The following is a 20755-nucleotide window of genomic DNA, read 5'->3' on the forward strand; positions in this document are numbered from 1 at the left end:
ACTTTTAGCTGTACGTGGCAGATAGATATGAGTGAATTCTACAAATCAAACCAAATCACGCCAGACAAACAAAACACTAGTACCTAAATCTGAGAATTTGAGAGCTGTCAGATAAGGTGGTAACCTACAAGATATATTTGATAACGAACAGATTTGAATACACTGACATTTAAAAATAACAATTTTTCTTATTCGCTCTATGCTTTTCAAGAAAATTTCTTATTTGATTGCATTTATTATAGAATTTGGGAATAAACTACTTGTTATTTTACTATATGGACATATTGACTGCTACTTTTTGGTTACATTCTCTACCATCCTCTGTATCTTGTTCACTGATTGTGTATAGACAGTACATATTCGCACACGTACCATGTGTAACACATATACAGATACACTATGTAGTTAGTGGCTACCACACACACATACAACATACACATCAGGATTATATTGCACATGATATATTGTAAGCTTTTCTCCCATAAATATGTAATGAATTTATTTGCATGGGAACAAATAGACTTATACATTAAAAAGTGCCTTATGTTCTAGGTCAATCTGTAAGCACACAGGCTGCTACCGAAGATGAGGCCCATATTACTACTGAATTTCCACCCAGCTGGCATTATCCATTGCTTCTATACATTGGATTTAATTTTTTATAGTTTATCATTTCCAGATCGGTGTTGAGTCCCATCTAGAATAACATTTGTGCTTTTTGCCATAATTAAACCAGCAGAGTAACTGGAGCTCCAGAGTGGGGGTAGTTTTGTCAAACCCCTGGCTTCTAGGGACATTGGTGCCTTTAAAACACTTGTAGGGTAAATATAAACAGTACTTATTGCAGTGACTCTCAAATTTTAGTGAACATAAGAATTACCTAAGGAGCTTGTTAGAAGAGATTTTCTGGGCAAGTCCCCACTCCACTTGAGTATGTTTGGGATGAGGCCAATAATTTGCATTTTTAAACACCATCCCAGGTATTTCTTATGAAAGTGGCCCCACTGACCACAGTTGGAGAAATACTAGTTTATTAGAACAAGGAAATGGGAAAGAAAGAAGTCAGGACAAGAAGAGAAGGAATATACAAAGTGAATATTAGTTTTGATTTCCAGAGAAATTTTCATCTAAAGCAAATGGTAAATGGATTCCAGACATTGGCTATTACATGTGGAAATGAGCTGACCCCATTAAGAGGGAAATAATTGCTTGCACTTTAAGATTTATTTAATTTGCAACATAGGTTTATTGACAATAATTTATTTATTTCTATAAATTGGGGACAAGGCTAGGGTTTGTCTAGCCACATCTCTGGGTGAAATTCTAAGCAGACACTTAGTGAAAATCAGGTCTTTGTTGTAGCCAGCATGCTGCCTCTCCATTAGTTCTCAAAGATCCTTTTTAAGTTCCTCTGAGGAATGTTTCTCACTCGAGATAAAGGGGAAGCTCAATATCCTCCTAGGTCACCATTATTGATCTGCCCTAAACTTTCTTTCTTACCAAAATGAAGGGCTCTGCATCAAGGGATCTTCATGGAAGAAAAGCTCCTCTCAGCACGCAGGTCATAAGATGGCTGATGTGGTTGATGTTCTGTATCCTTGGGGATAAAAGAGAGGAGAAAGGGTAACTGGGCTTCTTGGAGTAGAAGAGAGACAAAGTCTAGGAGAATGTGGTAAGGTGTTTTGAACCTCTAGGGCTTCCTTATGTTTCATCTGGGCATTCTTTATAACTCTAATTTAGTCATAAAGTCCTTAAATGGGTAGTGTTTGGTCCTTATTGGATGGATGGCATGGGCAAGGGGGGCCTGGGGAAAGAGAAATCTTGGAGAGAACTCTAAGGAAGGAAATCCATAAAAGAGGGAGGAGAACAACGTGCCTTCCCAGAAGCCTGCTGGAAAGGAAGGCTGATGGAAGGTGCCTAGAGATAAGGTACTGAGTCGGAAAATGTTAAACAGAAGAGTGCCTTTTGTAAATGCTGAAAATCTCATGGCGGCTTATTGTTATTGCCCTGATACAGAGTTCCATCTTCCTTATTTGCCTGGGACCAATATGTCTGAGCTCTCTCCTCCTGGACAGGAAAGTAACTACATAGTCATTCTGGGGACCCAAAGACCTTGCTACCAAGTGGGTCTCCTAACTACCACTGAGCTGGCTAGACGAAAAACTTTCTGGGTGATGGTAGCCTTGAGGTTTGGCTAGGGTCACCCTCCCATGATCCAGCATAGGATTGGCTGGAGGCTGAGGCAGATGGATAGACTGGAGAAATTCAGGGCTGATGAGAAGGAAGCACAATGAATGGAGGGTGGATGGGAAAGAGGTGACCAGGAAGTGGGAAGAGTCTAACTTGGGATACCTGTTCTCAAAGGATCGCCTTTGAGTCACTTCTTTCTCCAGCCTGCAGTGTTGCAGATAAGCCGTCTGACTCATGATGTGAAAACCCGCATCCTTCACCTGCATGATCAACAGCAATAACAGAGGCCACTGGCCCACAGGATCACTGCTGAAGCAGTTTATCTTCTCTGAGTTTTCAGTTTGAGGAAACTCTAACTATAGAACAAAACAAAAAGCCTCAACAAGTGCTATTTATATCCACATGGAAACACTCTCATAACCTAAAACAGCGGTTTTCAAAGTGTATTTCCTGGACCGGCAGTATTAGCATCACCTGGGAAACTGTTAGAATTGCAAATTCTCAGGCCCCACCCCTGACCTACTGCATCAGACTGTCTGGATCTTAGCCAAGAGCATTAGCAATCTGAAGAAAACATTTTCTCAAAAGTTCTGTAATCCTTATGCCCCTTAGCTCTAACTAAGTTACTGTTTTGGAATTTTTAGGAATTTGAGGAAAATGTTTTGGGCATGCCTCCCCCCTCTCACTTGGAGCACACAAAAGAATACCTAGTGCATAGAAAAAACTCAGTACTTCTATCTCTTCACCCATGGCATGAGCTCTTATTAATATATATGATTTTTCCTTTCCTTTCCTTTTTTTTTTTTTTTTTTTTTTTTTTTGAGAAGGAGTCTCGCTCTGTCACCCAGGCTGGAGTGCAGTGGTGCCATCTCGGCTCACTGCAACCTCTGCCTCCTGGGTTCAAGCAATTTGCCTGCTTCAGCCTTCTGAGTAGCTGGGATTACAGGCATGTGCCACCACACCTGGCTAATTTTTGTAATTTTTTAGTAGAGATGGGGTTTGACCATGTTGGCCAGGCTGGTCTCAAACTCCTGACCTCGTGATCTGCCCACTTCGGCCTCCCAAAGGTGGGAGGCCTCCCACCGTGCCTGGCCCCTAAAAAATTTTATTTTTATTAGCATGGAAAATCCATAGCAAATTGTAAAGCTGCAGATGCCATGTTAAGACCAAGGTCTTGCAAAATGTGTATACTTACAGGATGTGCAGATATCTTTGTAAAATTCATGGAAAGAGAGAGAAAACAAGGCACACAGGCACAGGCTCCAGAGAGGCAGTGACACCTGCTGCTCAGCCTGTGTGCCTTCCTGGCAGGTGCTTCCATTACTCAACCTTAATGATGGTGGTTCTTACAGTGGCTCTCCCAGCAGGCCTGCCTCTGACTTCCTGGTGCATCATCATCTGCTGCTGCCTTCAGCAGCTGCCATATTTTATTCCTCCCCTTCCATTTCTTACTTGAGTTGAATTCAGGTGAGGTTGCTAGATTTACCAAATAAAAATACAAGAAGCCCAGTTAAATTTGAATTTCAGATAAACATTGAGTAATTTTTATAGCATAAGTATGTTCCATGCAATACTAGGACATAGACATACTAAAAATAATTTGTTATTTATCTGAAATTCAAATTTAAGTAGGTGTTTTGTGTTTTATCTGGTAAGCTTACTTTAAGGAAAAGGAATTACCATTTCCAGTTGCCTAACACAGGAGGGGCATTTTCTTTTAGAAAGGAACATAATTTGCCATATAAATAAGGACAGGCTTATCTGCATACACCTGTGCTATCTGTTAAGCTAGTCACTGGCCACCTATCGAGGACCTAAAATGGGACTAGTCTGAATTGTGTAAATACTGGGTTTTGAAGAATTCGTGTGAAAGAGACTATAAGATGTCTCAATGTTTTTTTACAAATAGGTTATATGCTGAAATGATTTTGGATGTACTGGGTTAAAAAGCATTGTTAACTCTCTTTTCCGGCTGGAACCATGGAGGGTGTCAAAGAGAAGAAGAAGGTTCCTGCTGTGCCAAAAACCTTAAGAAAAAGTGATGGAATTTCACAGAGCTGAAGATTAAGCACCTGAGATATAAGTTTGCCCAAAGGATGCTTCGAAAGGCAAGGAGGAAGCTTATCTATGACAAAGCAAAGCACTATCACAAGGAATATATGCAGATATACAGAACTGAAATTTGAATATTGAGGATGGCAAGAAAAGCTGGCAACTTCTATGTACCTGCAGAACCCAAATTGGCATTTGTCATCAGGATCGGAGGTTATCAATTGGGTGAGCCCGAAGGTCTGAAAGGTGTTGCAACTTCTTTGCCTTCATCAAATCTTCAATAGAAACTTTGTGAAGCTCAGCAGGGCTTCAATAACATGCTGAGGTTTGTAGAACCATGTATTGCATGGGCATACCCAAGTCTGAAGTCAGTAAATAAACTAATCTACAAATGTGGTTATAGCAAAATGAATAAGCAGCTACTTGCTCCAACAGATAATACTTTGATTGCTCGATCTTTTGGTAAATATAGCCTCATCTGCATGGAGGATGTGATTCATGAGATCTATACTGTTGGAAAACACTTAAAGAAGCAAATAACTTCCTGTGGCCCTTCAAATTATCCTCTTGACAAGTTGGAATGAAGAAAAAGACCACCAATTTTGTAAAAGGTGGAGATGCTGACAACAGGGAAGACCAGATCAACAGGCTTATTAGAAGAATAAACGTGCCTACCACAATTATTTTTTCTAATCTTGCCAGTTAATAAACAGTACCTGCTCTCAAATTGAAAAAAACAGAAAACCAAAAAGTATTATTAAGATTAATGTAGTCTGTTTCTTTTTCCTCTTTGACTGTGGCTACTAGGAAATTTAAAATGGCATAGGTGGCTTGCATTCATAGTCCACATTCCATTTCCACTGGACAGTGCTGGCCTGGAGCTGGAGCCAAGTCAGGGAGATATAATGACCATCAGGCCAGGAGAAAAGTGCCACCCTTTCCAGAAAGTGTGAGATTCTCCTTATTATAAGTTTGTGGCTTAAATGGCTGGGGGTGTACAGGTTCTTTGAATGCAGTATTTATTCACATAGTTTTCATTTTCTGTCCTGACAAAAACTTGCTGATGTTTGAATGATTACAGAACAAATAGGATTGTGGTTTATGTTTCCTATTATGCATATTTGGCAGTTGAATTACAACATTAGATTGGGACATGGTGAGAGGGGGCAGGATATGGGGTAGGAGGAGGGGAGCAAGTTACAAAAGGCCCCAGTTCCGGGAAGCTGGGCTGAGTTGTTCTGTTTAACTTCTTCTTCCTTTTATTCCTATGGTTTTATGATTGAAATTGGCAGTGGCAGGGCAGCTCTGACTATATTTGCTAGAAGCAGATGTCCACATTAATTTAGATGTTTAGGGATTGAAAATCATAGAGGGTGGCGCTAGGAAATATAGAAAATGCCAATGAAAATTTTTCTCAGGCAAATTAAATCTTTGCAAGTCCCCCGACTTCTGAAAACTATTTACAGAACTGGATTCTGAAAGTGGGACATCTTTTTATAACATAAAATATCTGGGGATTTCAAGGTTTAGATCTAGGACTTTTAAGTCCTGTGTTTGATCTGCCAACCCCTCGCTCTTTCCTACCTCCATTTCTTAACCTTTTCCCCTGAAGTCCCTGGAAAGCAAATAAATGTTCGTGAAAGCAAAGGAAATAAAAATTTAGGACCTTTTAGAAGCCAAGAGCTTGGTCAATGGTAAAATAACCTGATCTTTACCAAGCTCCATTTAAAATGTTTATGCCAACCATGTCAAATTGAAGAATCAGTTCTCAGCTGTAGGATCCACCATCTGTTGATTTCCATTTTTTCTTCCTGATCTCACCACCCACTGTCTGGGATGCCACATTGCCCTTCACAGATGCTTTGCCACCTGATTCTAAGATGTGACATCCAAGATCTCCAGCCAGAAAAGGAGTTGCTGCCACATCTTGTATGAATCAGCAATCAAGTGGCTATTTCATCCAGCCCATTAGCCCTCCACCCACCCACTTGGTCTTTCACTTGGCATTACTTTCAGTATCTTGAGGATTATTGCAGCACTGTGTAACACATGGTCTTTCAGTAAGAAGAGTGTTGATGGCATTGTCTGGCAGAAGGAAGTAGAGAGCAGAGGCTTAGGGGCTGTGTGCCAGATGGCATTTTAGGAGAAGGAGAACATCTCACTTCTTTGAAGGCTTGAGATCTCAGGTCCAAAGGAGACTGAGTGTGTAGGAGTAGTGGTAGCTACTGACCAGGAAGTTGTTGCTGGCTGCACTCCCCTCCTGATAGGGAATCCTGGATTGCCTACAAAGGGGTCTGAGGCAATTATATCTGGCTTGGGGTTCTACCAAGTGAAGCTGGAGATTTGTAAAAGCTTGTCATCTGTTGATCATTGGTCCTTGTACTATACCAATGTGGAGATGGAGACATAGTGCAATTTGCTTAGATTTAGGTGCCAAAAAAAAAAAATCAGATGTCTCAGGCTCATCTCAACAGATTATATTGCCAAGTGTCAAGTATTAGACTATGACTTCATTCTCCTTATTTACTGCCTAATTATAGGCATGTTATGCATCACTGTGTTTGTACTATTTTGAGATTCAGCTATAAAGCAGTGCAGTTTATCATAGCAAATCAAAGCAGGTGAGAGGAAGGACAGGGTTTGGGTGTAGCCTAGTATGTTTGATGGTGGTGAGGGATAGTCAGCAAGACAGAAAAGGAACAGGACCCAAGGGCACTGCAATCTCTCATCCTGGTTGAGGCATGAGATGGGAGAATGCCCCAACAGGTACAGCAATGATGGGAAATACAGGCAGATAGTTCCAGCTAGGGCTGGAAAGATCTAAAGACTTGTTCACTCACACATCTTGTTGGACCTTAGTTGGGGCTGTTGGCCCAAATACCTACATAGAGACTGGTGATAGTGGGACATCAGCCTCAGGTGTTCAGCTTTTCCTTGTGGCAGCTTGGACTTCCTCATGGCATGGTGGCTGGGATCCAAGAGCTAGGATCCCAGGAGAAGGAGGTAGAAGCTGCATGTCCTTTTCAGACCTAGCCTCCAAAGTCACACAGCATTACTTTTGCCATAGCCTGTTGGTGTAGAAGTCCTAAGCCGCTGGCCAGAATCAAATGGAGGAGACATGGACATTATTTTCAATGAGAAAAACGTTAAAGAAATTTGGGGCCATATGTTAAAACACAATCTGTCCTATGACCACAATTCTTTACTTTCCTCCCACATGCAAAATATATTCACTCCACCAAAGACTCTAGAAAAATCTCATTCCATTATTAAATCAGGCTCAGACTCAAGGTCCACATGCAATTGAGGCTCCTGCAGTGTGGTACCTCAAGTCCATCTTCTTGAGTACCACCCTTCTCAATCTGAAAACCTGTAAATTAAAGAGACTGATGATCTGTCCTACAGTGGTGGAACAGGAATAGGATAACTGCAGTAGCTACTCCCATTCAGAAAGCGAGAAAATAGGAGGCACACAGCAGCCATTGGTTCACAGCAATTCTGAAATCCCCAAGGCACATGTGGCTAATTCCTTTATTAGGGCTTAGTTTGCTATTATACTTATGATCTGAGAATGATCTCCCATGGCTCTGGTCTCTGCCCTCTAGGCTCTGAGTTACTCTTCCTTGCCCTTGAGAAATGGACCCATAGGTAATGCTAGGAGATTTGAGAAGTGAGGAAGCTAGTACCTGGCTCACTTATTCATAGGGAGCAGAGCTCTGGACCCTGGGTTTGGTTCTGGAGCAGGGATCTGGCAGTCCCTGGGCATAGAGACTGGTGATAATGAAACATACGGACCTGGTTCTTATAGTAGGGAGTAGACAGACATTAATGTCTCAGGCCCCTTACACAAAATGAGGGACTGGGCTTAGGTATTCTTTAGCTCAGGTAGGGTAGAGGACCCAGATAAATAAGGGAGTTTTCCTATAAGGAAAAGATTAAAACTATTTCAGTCCATGGGAGCGTGGTCAAGTTGACAAAAAATATGCTTAGTTTTTTTTTTTTCTCAAGCCAAATTCACTTCCTAGAAGTAAATCAGGGCCCTTTGAGAGCCGAATTGCTTTCAGCAACATTAATATAATACATTAATTTGCTGTTCCTAGGTGATATCATGAAGGAGTTTTAAATTGAGGTAGTTTTCCTTCAGAGCTGCTAGAATATTTTAATTATTTCTTTATGATATATATTTTGCTTACTTCCAAATGGGATTAAGGTAGTATACATCTAAAAAAGATTATCAAAACAAAAATAAAGGATCAAAAACTATATAAATAAGTGTGCTAAGACTTAGGGTTAATTTAGTAACAATGATTGAATATTAAATGTGCTCTAAGCTTCATTCCAGAACATACTTTCATACAGCTGTGTCTGTGTTTGGTATGTCTTTGAACATGCATAAGAATATAACTATTTGCTTCTGGAAATATTTACTTCTAACTTCTTTAAAGATAAAGCATCTCATTTATTCAGAATGGAATGTTTGAAGTTGGAGGAGTCTTTAGAGATCATCAACTCCAGCTTCTTCTCTCTGTAGCTGAAGGCTGGAGGATCCAGAGAGATTCAGGGGCTTGCCCAAAGGTCAGACTGGTTGATCAGAGTTGAAGTTGACATCATAGCCCAATGTTCTTTCCTCTATACCATAAAGGAGCAATTCTTTTTTTTTTTTTTGAGACAGAGTTTCACTCTTGTTACCCGGGCTGGAGCGCAATGGCGCAATCTTGGCTCACCGCAATCTCCGCCTCCTGGGTTCAAGCAATTCTCTTGCCTCAGCCTCCCAAGTAGCTGGGACTATAGGCATGTGTCACCACACCTGGCTAATTTTGTATTTTTACTAGAGATTGTGTTTCTCCATGTTGGCCAGGCTGGTCTTGAACTCCTGACCTCAGGTGATCTGCCCACTTCGGCCTTCCAAAGTGCTGGTATTACAGGTGTGAGCCACCGTGCCCAGCCCATAAAGGAGCAATTCTTAGAGCTGAAGTTTTCAGAGTCACTGTTAATTAATAATTTAATGAGAAAGGAAAAAACTATATGTTTGCAATAAAAAAATATAGTTTGATGTACACAGATCTGATTTTAGATATGAAGTGGCTCGAAACACGCATGAACCAGCAGGCTCATGGCTGGACAGTGGTGAATACAGGGAGACAGAAGGAGTAGAGTAGAGACAGGGTTAAGGGTAAGATTGTGAAGAGAGACCCCTGAGGGAGGCCAGAAGTTGTCCTCCGGTCCCTGCTCACAGTGAGGCTCCAGAGAAGGTGAGAAGTCAAGTCTGGATGCCACTACTCTCCTCTTCAGCCATTCAGTGAAGTGAAAGCCATTACAAGTAGGATTTGGTCAAATCAAAGAATTTCAGTCTTGCGTATCATTTTCTGACTTATTTCCAAGGAATTAGAATTCAATCAGAGAAGCAGAACCATATAAGTGATATAAAATATTTATTATAGGGATGAGATCTCACGCAATTGTGGGACCTTGGTGATAGTATAGGTAAGTCTGTTGCTCCTGTGTCTAGTGCTGGGCCTGAAGTCAGCAAGGCCAGCCGCCTGGAAAGGAAGATCAATATGAAGTGGGGGAGAGAAAGGATAAATTGGAACCCACATCAGTCTCTCAATGCCTCCAAACCCTCCAACTCCAACAATGTTGGGATTTGCAGAATGGCTGACACATTTCACCCCAAAGCTGTTCACAAACTTGGCCCAGGATTCAGAGAAGCTAAAGAGAATATCCAGTAGGAGGTGGAGAACTATTGGCCTGCAGTTGCCCTGATGGACAAAGTGAGCCACAAGATCAGTGACTATGGGCAGAATGCAACAGCACCTGCTTCTACACCCCCATCTCATTGTAAACATGCTGCTGTTTCACTTCCACCTTCACATCTGCACATTTTCTTGTGGGCAACTCTGATAGACAACCATGCAGAGATGGGAATTCCAGGAGATGTATTTCCAGCTTAGCTAAGTTGATTTCATACAAGCCACCACATCCATGAATTAAATTATTCTCCTTATTCTCCCAATAATCTTATATTCAGTGCACTAGCCAAAGGGTTGGTAAGCTTGCTATTGTTTTAATTCTTAGGAAAGCTTAGAGAGGGAGAGTATGTGAGAAAAAAAGATATTTCATGAAACAAATTAGCAGAAGCATTCATGGAGGGACACACTGATCTCACTGATACAGTGGTCACACAGGAACAAATCTTTCTCATAAAACAAGGCACATCTCTACCTGAAATTGTAACTGCTGGACTAGAACAAAGTAATCTGAGCAGCTTGAATGTACCTAGTAAAAGGGCTTTTGTTTCGTTTAGCTTGCTATTGTTTTAATTCTTAGGAAAGCTTAGAGAGGGAGAGTATGTGAGAAAAAAAGATATTTCATGAAACAAATTAGCAGAAGCATTCATGGAGGGACACACTGATCTCACTGATACAGTGGTCACACAGGAACAAATCTTTCTCATAAAACAAGGCACATCTCTACCTGAAATTGTAACTGCTGGACTAGAACAAAGTAATCTGAGCAGCTTGAATGTACCTAGTAAAAGGGCTTTTGTTTCGTTTAGAAAGTAACTTGAACCCTGGGAAAATCTGGATCAAGTTGAGAGAGAGAAAGAAAGAGGAAGGGGAAGAGAGAAGAGAGAGAGAGAATGAGTTTGAGAGTGAATTTTAGAGTAAAACATAGCACATTGTATGACCTCCAGGCTATAATAGAGCGCATATAAAGCATATATATAAAGCATATATAAAAGCCCCCAAAGGCTTTTGAGAAGTAAACTGCAAAGCATTGACTAAATATATCATTTGGCCAATTTTCCCGTGACAATTTAGTTTGGTGCCCTTTGACTGGGACGTTCTTTTTTTTTTCCTTTAAAAAAAATAAAATAAAACTAACATGTACCTCTCACCTGGCTGAAGGCTTAACAAAAACTTGAAAGACTTCCCTAGACTACAGTGCCAACAGAGTGGGAAATCTGGGCACAGGGCCTAAATCCAGATGCTACTTCTCTAAGACCAGAAAAATAGACTAACATTATTAGCTGCATTTTGTTTTGATGTTAAGTGAATGATGAAAAGGGCTAAAGGACACCATGACTATCTGGGAAATAAAGAATGCCAGGTGGTGGTATGCCCTGTTGCAGGCAGAGGGAGGCATTTGAGTTTGCTATTGAGTAAAAGGAAGAATTTGTCTCGGCCTGTGAATCAGGCGCAATCTGTTCACTAAGTTAGAGGTTGCAGAGTAGCTTACCCTCAAGTGAGATAACATGTGCCTGTGCTTGCCATTTCCACAATAGGCATGCAGTTGCTTTCTTGAGATGCTTTACTTCATTACACAAATTCTTTCTAATATTAGACCATAGGTTTTTCTTTATTGTGGTAAAACATTATATAGCATTAAATTTACCATATTAGCCATTTTTAAGTGTGTAGTTCAATAGCATTAAGTACATTCACGTCATTGTGCAACACAGTTCTAGAACTTTTTATCTTGCAAAACTGAAACTCTATACCAACTAAACACTAATTTTTGCCTCTCCTAGCCCTTGGCAACCACATTTCTACCTTCTGTTTCTATGGTTTTGACTACTTAAGGTACTTCATATGGTTAGACTCCCACAATATTTATCCTTCTGCAACTGGCTTATTTCACTTGGCATAACTGGAGTTTCACCCATGATGAGGCATTGGACAGAATTTCCTTATTTTTAAAGGCTGAGTAATATTCCATTGTGTATATACTCCACATTTTCTTTATTCATTAATCTGTTGATGAACATTTGGGTGGCTTCCACCTCTTGGCTCTGTGAATAATGCTGCAATGAATATAGATATGCAACTACCTCTCAAGATCCTGCTTTATATTCCTTTGGATAATACCTAGAAGTGGAATTGTTGGATCATATAGTAATTTAATTTTTAATTTTTTGAGAAACCTCCATGTTATCTTCCATAATAACTGCACATTCTCACCAACAGTACACAAGAGTTTCAATTTCTCCACATCCTCAACAACCTTTGTTATTTTGTTCTTTTGATAGTGGTTATTTTAACGGGTGTAAGGTGATGTCTCATTGTGGTTTCGATTTGCCTTTACTTATAATTAGGGGTGTTGATCATCTTTTCATAGGACATAGGCATTTATAAGAACAAATATTTTGTGCAAAATAATATGGGGAAAAATTAAGGTAGTAAGGTTGAGGGTGAATCTTGTGGCCATGGTAAGAACATATTTTCTTTTTAATGTGGGATTGTATTTGAAAACTCTCACACAGTTTAATCATTTTGTTCTGCCATTATTTGGCCATCCTTGTACTTTCTGACTTTGTCCTCCATGAGAAGGTAACATCTGAATTTGTGAGTCATTAATTGTCAGGATTAGAAATAATTTAGTATCTTCAAATTGTAACATCCGCATTTCACAGTTGAGTAAACTTTGGATTAAAAAGTGAAAAAAAATCAATTGAGAGCAATATCTTGATATAAGGGGAAAATCCTTCTGATTACTAAGAATTTTAATTTTTTTTCCTGGCTTCATTGAGGTATAATTGACAAATAAAATTGTGTATATTTAAGATATATAATGTTATAATTTCATATACATATACATTGTGAAATGATTATTAAAATCAAGTTAGTTAACACTTCCATTACCTTACATAGTTACCATTTTTAAAAATGGTGAGAACCTTTAAGGTTTACTTTCTAAGCAGATTTCAAGCATACAATACAGCATTTATTATTACCTATAGACACAATGCTGTACATTGGATCCAAAGAACTTATAATGGAAAGTTTTTAACCATTTGACCAACATCACCCTATTTCTCCCACCACTAAGCACCCAGCAACCACCATCCGACTCCACATCTATAAGTTCGATTGTTTTTTTGGATTCCTCACATAAATGAGATCATATAGTATTTCTCTTTCTCTGTCCAACTTTTTCACTTAGCATGATGCCCTCAAGTTGCACCCATGTTATCACAAATGGCAAGATTTCCTTCTTTTTTATAGCTGAATAATATTCCATTGTGTGCGTGTATATGTGTGTATATATGTGTATAAGTATGTATATGTATATATATGTGTATGTGTGTATACACACATACAAATATATACATATATACACGCACATTTCCAATAAAATCCAAGTATATATATAAGTATATATATACACATATATGTGTATATATATACTTATATATATACACACATATGTGTATATATATACTTATATATACACACATATGTGTGTATATATACTTATATATACACACATATGTGTGTATATATACTTATATATACACACATATGTGTGTATATATACTTATATATACACACATATGTGTGTATATATACTTATATATACACACATATGTGTGTATATATACTTATATATACACACATATGTGTGTATATATACTTATATATACACACATATGTGTGTATATATGTATACATATATATAAGTATATATATACACATATATGTGTATATATATAAGTATATATATACACATATATGTGTATATATAAGTATATATATACACATATATGTGTATATATAAGTATATATATACACGTATATATATACTTGGATTTTATTGGAAATGTGTGTGTATATATGTATATATTTGTATGTAAGTATATATATACACATAAGTATATATATATACACATATGTGTATATATATAAGTATATATACACATATGTGTATATATATACATATATACTTATATATACACCTATATGTGTGTATATATATACTTATATATACATATATGTGTATATATAAGTATATACACATGTGCATATATAAGTATATACACATATGTGTATATATACATATATATACACATATGTGTGTATATATATTTATATATACATATATACGTATATATATACACAAGTATATATGTGTATATATATTATATATATACACACACACTTTCTTTAGCCATTCATCTGTTGCTGCACACTTAGGTTGTTTCCATATCTTTGCTATTGTGAATAATGCTTCAATAAACATGAGGGTGCAGATATCTCTTTGAGGTACTGATTTCATTTCCTGTGGATATATATGCATAAGTGAGACTGCTGCATGATATGTTATTCCTATTTTTAATGTTTTGAGGAACTTCCCTACTCTTTTCCATAATGGTTATGCCAATTTTCATTTCCACCAACACCAACAGTGCACAAGAGTTCCCTGAGGAACCTGAGGTTTTCGTCATGTCCTCGCTCACACTTGTTATTTCTTGTCTTTTTGATGATAGTGAAGTGACATTTCATTTTGATTTGCATTTCTATGATGATTAATGATGTTGAGAACTTTTTTTGTGTAATTGATGACTGTTTGTATGTCATTTTTGAGAAAATGTTTATTTATGTCCTTTGCCCAGTTTTTAATTGGACTATTTGTTTTTTTTCTATTAAATTGTATGAATTCTTACATATTTTGGATATTAACCCCTTGTCAGATACGTGGTTTGGAAATATTTTATCCCATTCTGTAAGTTGCCTTTTCATGTTTTAGTTGTCTCCTTTGCTGTGCAGAAGCTTTGAAAAACTTAAATTCTAGTTTCCATTATTAAATAGTTTTATGGAATCTAGAAATATTAAGAGGTTTCAGTTTCTAAAACCCTGTGGTTGAACATATTTTGAATAATTGCCACAATTTTTCCGAGATCTCTGCAAGATGTTTTGTTTTGTAATCCCCTCCTTTTTTGTGGCTCTGATGAAAATCGTTGAGTGCTAGGCTTTGGAATCAGACCAGATTGTTTGGCTTATATACCTTATAATTAAAACAAGCATTAACTTTTACTTTTACTTATGTTTTGAGAGCACTGAGAGCAAACTAATATATGTGATCTCATGATGGCAGAGGGTTAGGAATATAAGAGCAGATCAGTTCAGCTCCTATCTTGTGGCAGGTGCTGTTCTGGGCCTTAAGGGGTTTAAACAATCTCGACAAACATGGACAGGATCCTCAAAACTAGTGCAGGCCTGACTATTCTTCCCAGAGTATCCTGTGTATATTAGTCAGGGTTTTCTAGAGAAAAAGAACCAAATATGCACACACACACACACAGATATACACACACACACACACACACACATACATACATGTATATGTATATATGTATATGCTTGCACACACACATACACACATATACATATAGAAAGAGATTTATTACGAGGAATTGGCTCACATGATTACAGAGGCTGAGAAATCCGAAGATCTCTAGTTCGAAAGCTGGAGACCCAGGATTGCTGATGGTATAGTTTCAGGCTGAAAGCCAGCATGCTCAAGACCCAAGAAGAGCTGATGTTTCATTTCAAGTCCAGAGGCTGGAAAAGACTGATGTCCCAGCTCAATGCAGTTAGGCAAGAGAAGTCCCCTTTCACTCAGCACTTTTGCTCTATTTGGATCTCAACTTGATTGGAGGAAGCCCACCTACATTAGGGAGGGCAATCTGCATTACTCAGTCTACTAATTCAAATGTTAATGTCATCCAGAAATACCTTCACAGACACCCAGAATGACGTTTAACCAAATATCTGGAACACCCTGTGGCCCAGTCAGCTTAAAATATTAAATTAATAAGTACACTGTGGTTACCACTGGGTGTTTCCAGGATGACTCTGGGGACATATGGACAAGTTGGCTAGCTGTGTGAACTTGGGCAAGTTATTTAACTTCACTGTGCCTCAGTTTTCTCATTTGTAAGGTAAAGATGATAATATTTCCTCCCTCATTGGATTGTCTTGAGGATTAAATGAATTAGTATTTGTAAAATGTTTAGAAGCATGAATGGCAAGTTGTAAATGGAACATGTTAAATGTGATTTTAACATATTTTAGTAGTTGTCTATTTATTTTGATGCACAGTAAAAAGAAATACAACTAGCTTGATTTCAAGGATATTTTTGGTCAGAATGAGGCTAAGTAAAAAAACAGTAAGTTGATTTCAAGACAAATAGTAAGTAAATACTACTATAGGAGGTATGTGGAAGTGATAAAAACTGTGACAATGGAAAAAGTAAGTGATAACATTTAGAAAATACCCAATTTTCTGAGGAATTTCCTGGAACTGAAAGCTTTCCTGGGATGTAGAACATTTAGTACCAAAACTGGGTAAGTCCCCAGTAAACCAGGATGGTTGGTCACCCTGTATATAACTACAGCCTGATATTTATCCCACAAGCATTTTTTGAACACTTGTATTGTTCCAGGCAGTGGGAGCTTCCAAAGGATCCCGCCTCTAATGTGCTCAAAGTAGAGCGGGCCCCAGTCCATATCCTGCCACTGACATGCTTGTGATTTTAAGCAAGGCTCTTTGGCTTCTCTCAACCTGTGTTTCTTAGTGTACAAAAGAAGTGGTTGAAATAATGATCTCTAAAACCCTTCCAGCACTGGAGTTCTTTGATATGAAGCACAGAGTACATCTGCTACTGTTAAAATCTCAGCTCCCACTGATGGCCAGCATGAGAAAAGAACAATGAGCAAAGCATGCATTGTAATTCTTTTCTTAGCTCTCAGTTCCAGCCTGAGGTAGGGGAGCCTCTTCTATGCTCCCAACCAACCAAAACTCTGACACAAAATGATCATCCCAAATGTAGGATCCCTTGGAAATGCCTGAATAATGTATGTGGCCTAGGAAATTGGCAGAAGAGAGACTTCTCAATAGGCTCAAACATGTAAGATTTACTTAAGAAGTACCTGCACAATTTATTAGGGTGAGAGGAGATGTTTATGAGGTCAGGAAATATAGGTTGCTGTAATTGTGGCTGTGTTTAGAAGTTGAAAATGAATCTTTGGTGGCTGGACCAGGATAAATTATTTACTTGGTTGATTACGAGACTGTCATCTAGAGTCTTGTTTCTCTTCATCAAATAACCTTTCAAAGTTGACAATATTCCAAATTTCAGGCAAGTTATGTTACACAAGAGTGTAACTCACTGACCATCTGTTTTTGTGTGACTAAAATCATCTTACAGTTGTGGCTTGGAAAAGCTATCTCACACAAATTGTTATTTATGTATATATTTTTCCAGAGTCAATTTAATGCAATAAATATCTAGAGTGCTAGTTATGAGCTCAATTCTGTGAAGTCATGAAGAGGAATAAGAATCTCAGTTGCTAGGAGCCTTGGCTAAGAGAAGCTCGACAGGAATCCAGTCATCCACATTATATTGATGTTGCCATTTGTGGAGAATCTGATTATTTTTACTTGGAATTGAGGTTTGCCTTCTGTGAAATATGGTGGACAGGAATAAGGCTCTGGGTACTGGCCAGTCTAAGAAGAGTTTCTTGGCTCCTGAGAACTTAGTTTTCAGGAGTCCTGTCTTTTTTCATAATAAACCTCTTCTAAAGCTTGTAATGCCCAGACTTCCTTCAGACAACATTCTAATTATAGCTCCCCTGAGTCACTGGAGGTTTTTAGAACCAGCATGTTGAGAGAGAGAGAGAGAGATAGACTATAAAAGCAAGCTTACCAGTGTGGGGGTATAGCTCAGGGGCAGAGCATTTGACTGCAGATCAAGAGGTCCCTGGTTCAAATCCAGGTGCCCCCTATGCTTTTGTGTTTTTGTTTCAGAAAAACATGGATTGACTTTGACTTCTTATCTTCTATGGCTCATGGGTGATTGAATAATAACTAATGTCCCTTGCTTGCATTCTTAGTGCATGCCAGTCTAGGCCCTTTACATTGGTTCTCCTCTATTTCTGACCACAGTTTTACAAGATACATACTTGTTTGCTTGTATTTCCATTTTACATGAGGAGGCTGAGACTTGGAGATACTTAGTAATTCACTCAAGGTCAAAAAGCTATAAAGGGCAGATTCAGGATTTGAACCCAGAGCACACACTCTCACTGACTTAAGTATACTATACATACTGCTCTCCTAATGTTAAAATCTTTGTGACAAACTCCTACTAGGGAATGTTCCCACAGTCCTGTGATTGCCCATAGAGTTTTAGAACCTGTTGGCCACAAGGAAAACCAGGGACTTAGTGACTGTGCCCATACTTTGCATTGCCCTGGGGAAAGCGAAGGAATAGAGTTTTATCCACAGAACATTTTCAGGGAGGTGAACAAGAACTGGTCTGAAGTTTAAGGAACTGCATTTTTCCACTTTAAAGCTTAAGGATTTCTATTACCTTCCATCCCCTGTTCATTTCCTACAGCCAAGTACCCCCACAGTTGGTAACTTCATTTAGGACCCAGGCATGGAGCCAGAAGTCAGGTATAACTCCCACCCACAATACAGGCAATGCTCTGTTTTTAGATCAGTCTGAACAACATACACTGGGCACCTACTATGCACCAGAACCATGCAAAGTGTAAGCCCAGAGGTGAATAAGACATTAGCCCCTGCCGTCATTCAGGGTGTAGGCATATAGAACAAGAAAATAGAGTCTATGAGCTGTACCTAGCTGTGATAGGTGCAGTAACGCAGAAGAGGCGGCGATTACATCTGTTCAGAGGAAGGGAGGTGAAGGTGAGCGTCTGGAGGAGCTGATGGCCAATCAGGGTTTCAAAGATGAATAATATCTTACAGATGGAGGGTGGAATGGAGGTGGGGTTGTGGAGAGGGGTGGTTGCAATTCCAGGCAGAGGAAACAGTGCAGCAGAGGCTGAAGCCAGGTAGATGCAGATGGAGGCAGCTGGAGCACAAAATGTGATATGGGGAGTGTCAAAAGATAATGCTGAAGCTGAGGAGGCAGGTAAAAATCAGATGAGAAGAACTGCATGTTGTGCTAAGAGACTTGAAGTTTATTGTGAAGGCATTTAAAGGGCAGTGATCTAGATGGACTTAGTTTTCCAACAGGCTGCTCTGGAAGCAGTACAGGGTGGATGTGGGGGTGGAGGCTGGGAGGGTATTTAGGAGGTGGTGGCACTGACAGTGCAGGGGTGGAGATGGATTTGAGCAATGTCAAACATAAAATCAATAGCATCTACTGATTCACTGGAACTGGAGAGGAGAGGGTGGGAGGAGCCTAGAGTTGCCTTAAGTGTTTTGGTCTAGATGACTGAGTACAGGATGGTGGCATCTCCAACCAAGACAGGAAGGAGACTGCTCAGCTGCTTAAGCAGGTGGGCTCTTCACACAGTCTGAGCCTGTGCTGGAATCCTGGCCCTACCACCTGCTAGCTGTGTGACCTAGGGCTAGATATTCCAATCAATCTGTGACTCAGTTTCCATCCTGTATACTACTACTCATGCCTATTTTATAGGATTTTTGTAACGATTACATGGAGGTTGTCGGTAGAACTTTTAGTACCATGCCTGGCGTATTGAACATGTCCAACATATGTGAGCTATTATTATTACAACAAAGCAAAATAGATGGAGAGGCAGGTTTGGACAAGAAGATGATAAGCTTAGGTTTGGGTATACTGGATTTGAAATCTGAGGCTCCTGTTGGGCATCAGATTGGGCTGGTGCTGGGAGTGGGTGTCTGGGGCCCTCAGACAGCTTGTGAGCTGGAGCTCTGGCTTGTTTCCTGGCCCCATGGCAGCTGACAGACCTCATCAGGGAAAATTTGTTGCAATGACAAAAATTTCCTTGACCTTTTGCTCAATCTTGGAGATGCATGAGATTGAGTTCTCAGATTGGAACTCAAAGGAATAGGAATCAGAGGTGTTCAAAATTGACTTTTGGGCTTTGGAACATTCAGGGTGCTTTGTTTTTCTTTTTGGTGTTTTTTTTTTTTTTTTTTTTACACTGAAGTGAGATAGTTGGTCCTGGATGAGGACCCCTATTGAAAATCTGATAAAAATATGCACAATATACAATATGTGCAAATACATGTTTGCCTATAATTTCAGAATTGAACACGAACATCTGAAGTCAATTTGTGGATACCCAGTTCAGATCCCCTCCATGTCCAATACTTGTTGGTAGCCCCTAATGCTCAAAACATTCATTGATGTGCCCAGAGATCTATGGGCAGCTGGTGGTGTATTTTTTTAAAGCTGGAATATTAGACTGAGGATACAGCATTGAGCTTCAGGTGCTGGGAAAAGAATGAGTATAAATGCTCTGGGAAAAACAAAAGATGGTACAGCTAGGAGGAAACTGGGGATGAGTTTAAATTCAAAAGGAATCTTAGACACTAAAGGTATTTATGAGGTGTTTTGCAGGTCATAAAAATGGAATAAATGTTTTTTTGAAGGCTATTGGTGTCAAGGGGGTATAGCTCAGTGGTAGAGCATTTGACTGCAGATCAAGAGGTCCCTGGTTCAAATCCAGGTGCCCCCTGTGACATACTTTTGCTCCTCTCGGCAGCTTCATTAAAAGTCCTGGACTAGCGTAAGGCAAGCAAGGTGCATAAGGCTCATAATTTAAGCAGATGCTTACTCTCAGGTTCATGCAAGTGCCTTGGCTCACTAGTTCCCTTATAGCAGAGCTACCATCTCACATAAACTTACCCTGCCTCTAATATGCACACACAAATCCAGTCATAAACCTTGACACATACACACACACGTGTGCTTTCTTACATGTGTCTTTAT

The 20755-nt window shown here is 39.2% G+C and overlaps 2 non-coding genes and 1 pseudogene across 2 annotated transcripts; all 3 read left to right on the plus strand.

The window, feature by feature from the left end:
• The first annotated feature begins 1943 nt into the window (after positions 1–1943).
• LOC134731567 (large ribosomal subunit protein uL30-like) lies at positions 1944–4948 on the plus strand (annotated as a pseudogene).
• Positions 4949–17737: 12789 nt separating this feature from the next.
• TRNAC-GCA (transfer RNA cysteine (anticodon GCA)) lies at positions 17738–17809 on the plus strand. The gene has a single exon. It is a non-coding gene; the product is annotated as a tRNA-Cys (tRNA).
• A 2620-nt stretch (positions 17810–20429) lies between these two features.
• Positions 20430–20501, plus strand: TRNAC-GCA (transfer RNA cysteine (anticodon GCA)). Its single transcript has one exon. It is a non-coding gene; the product is annotated as a tRNA-Cys (tRNA).
• Positions 20502–20755: the final 254 nt, after the last annotated feature.

The sequence above is a fragment of the Symphalangus syndactylus genome, chromosome 10 (genome assembly GCF_028878055.3).
Source record: "Symphalangus syndactylus isolate Jambi chromosome 10, NHGRI_mSymSyn1-v2.1_pri, whole genome shotgun sequence".
Taxonomy (NCBI): domain Eukaryota; kingdom Metazoa; phylum Chordata; class Mammalia; order Primates; family Hylobatidae; genus Symphalangus; species Symphalangus syndactylus.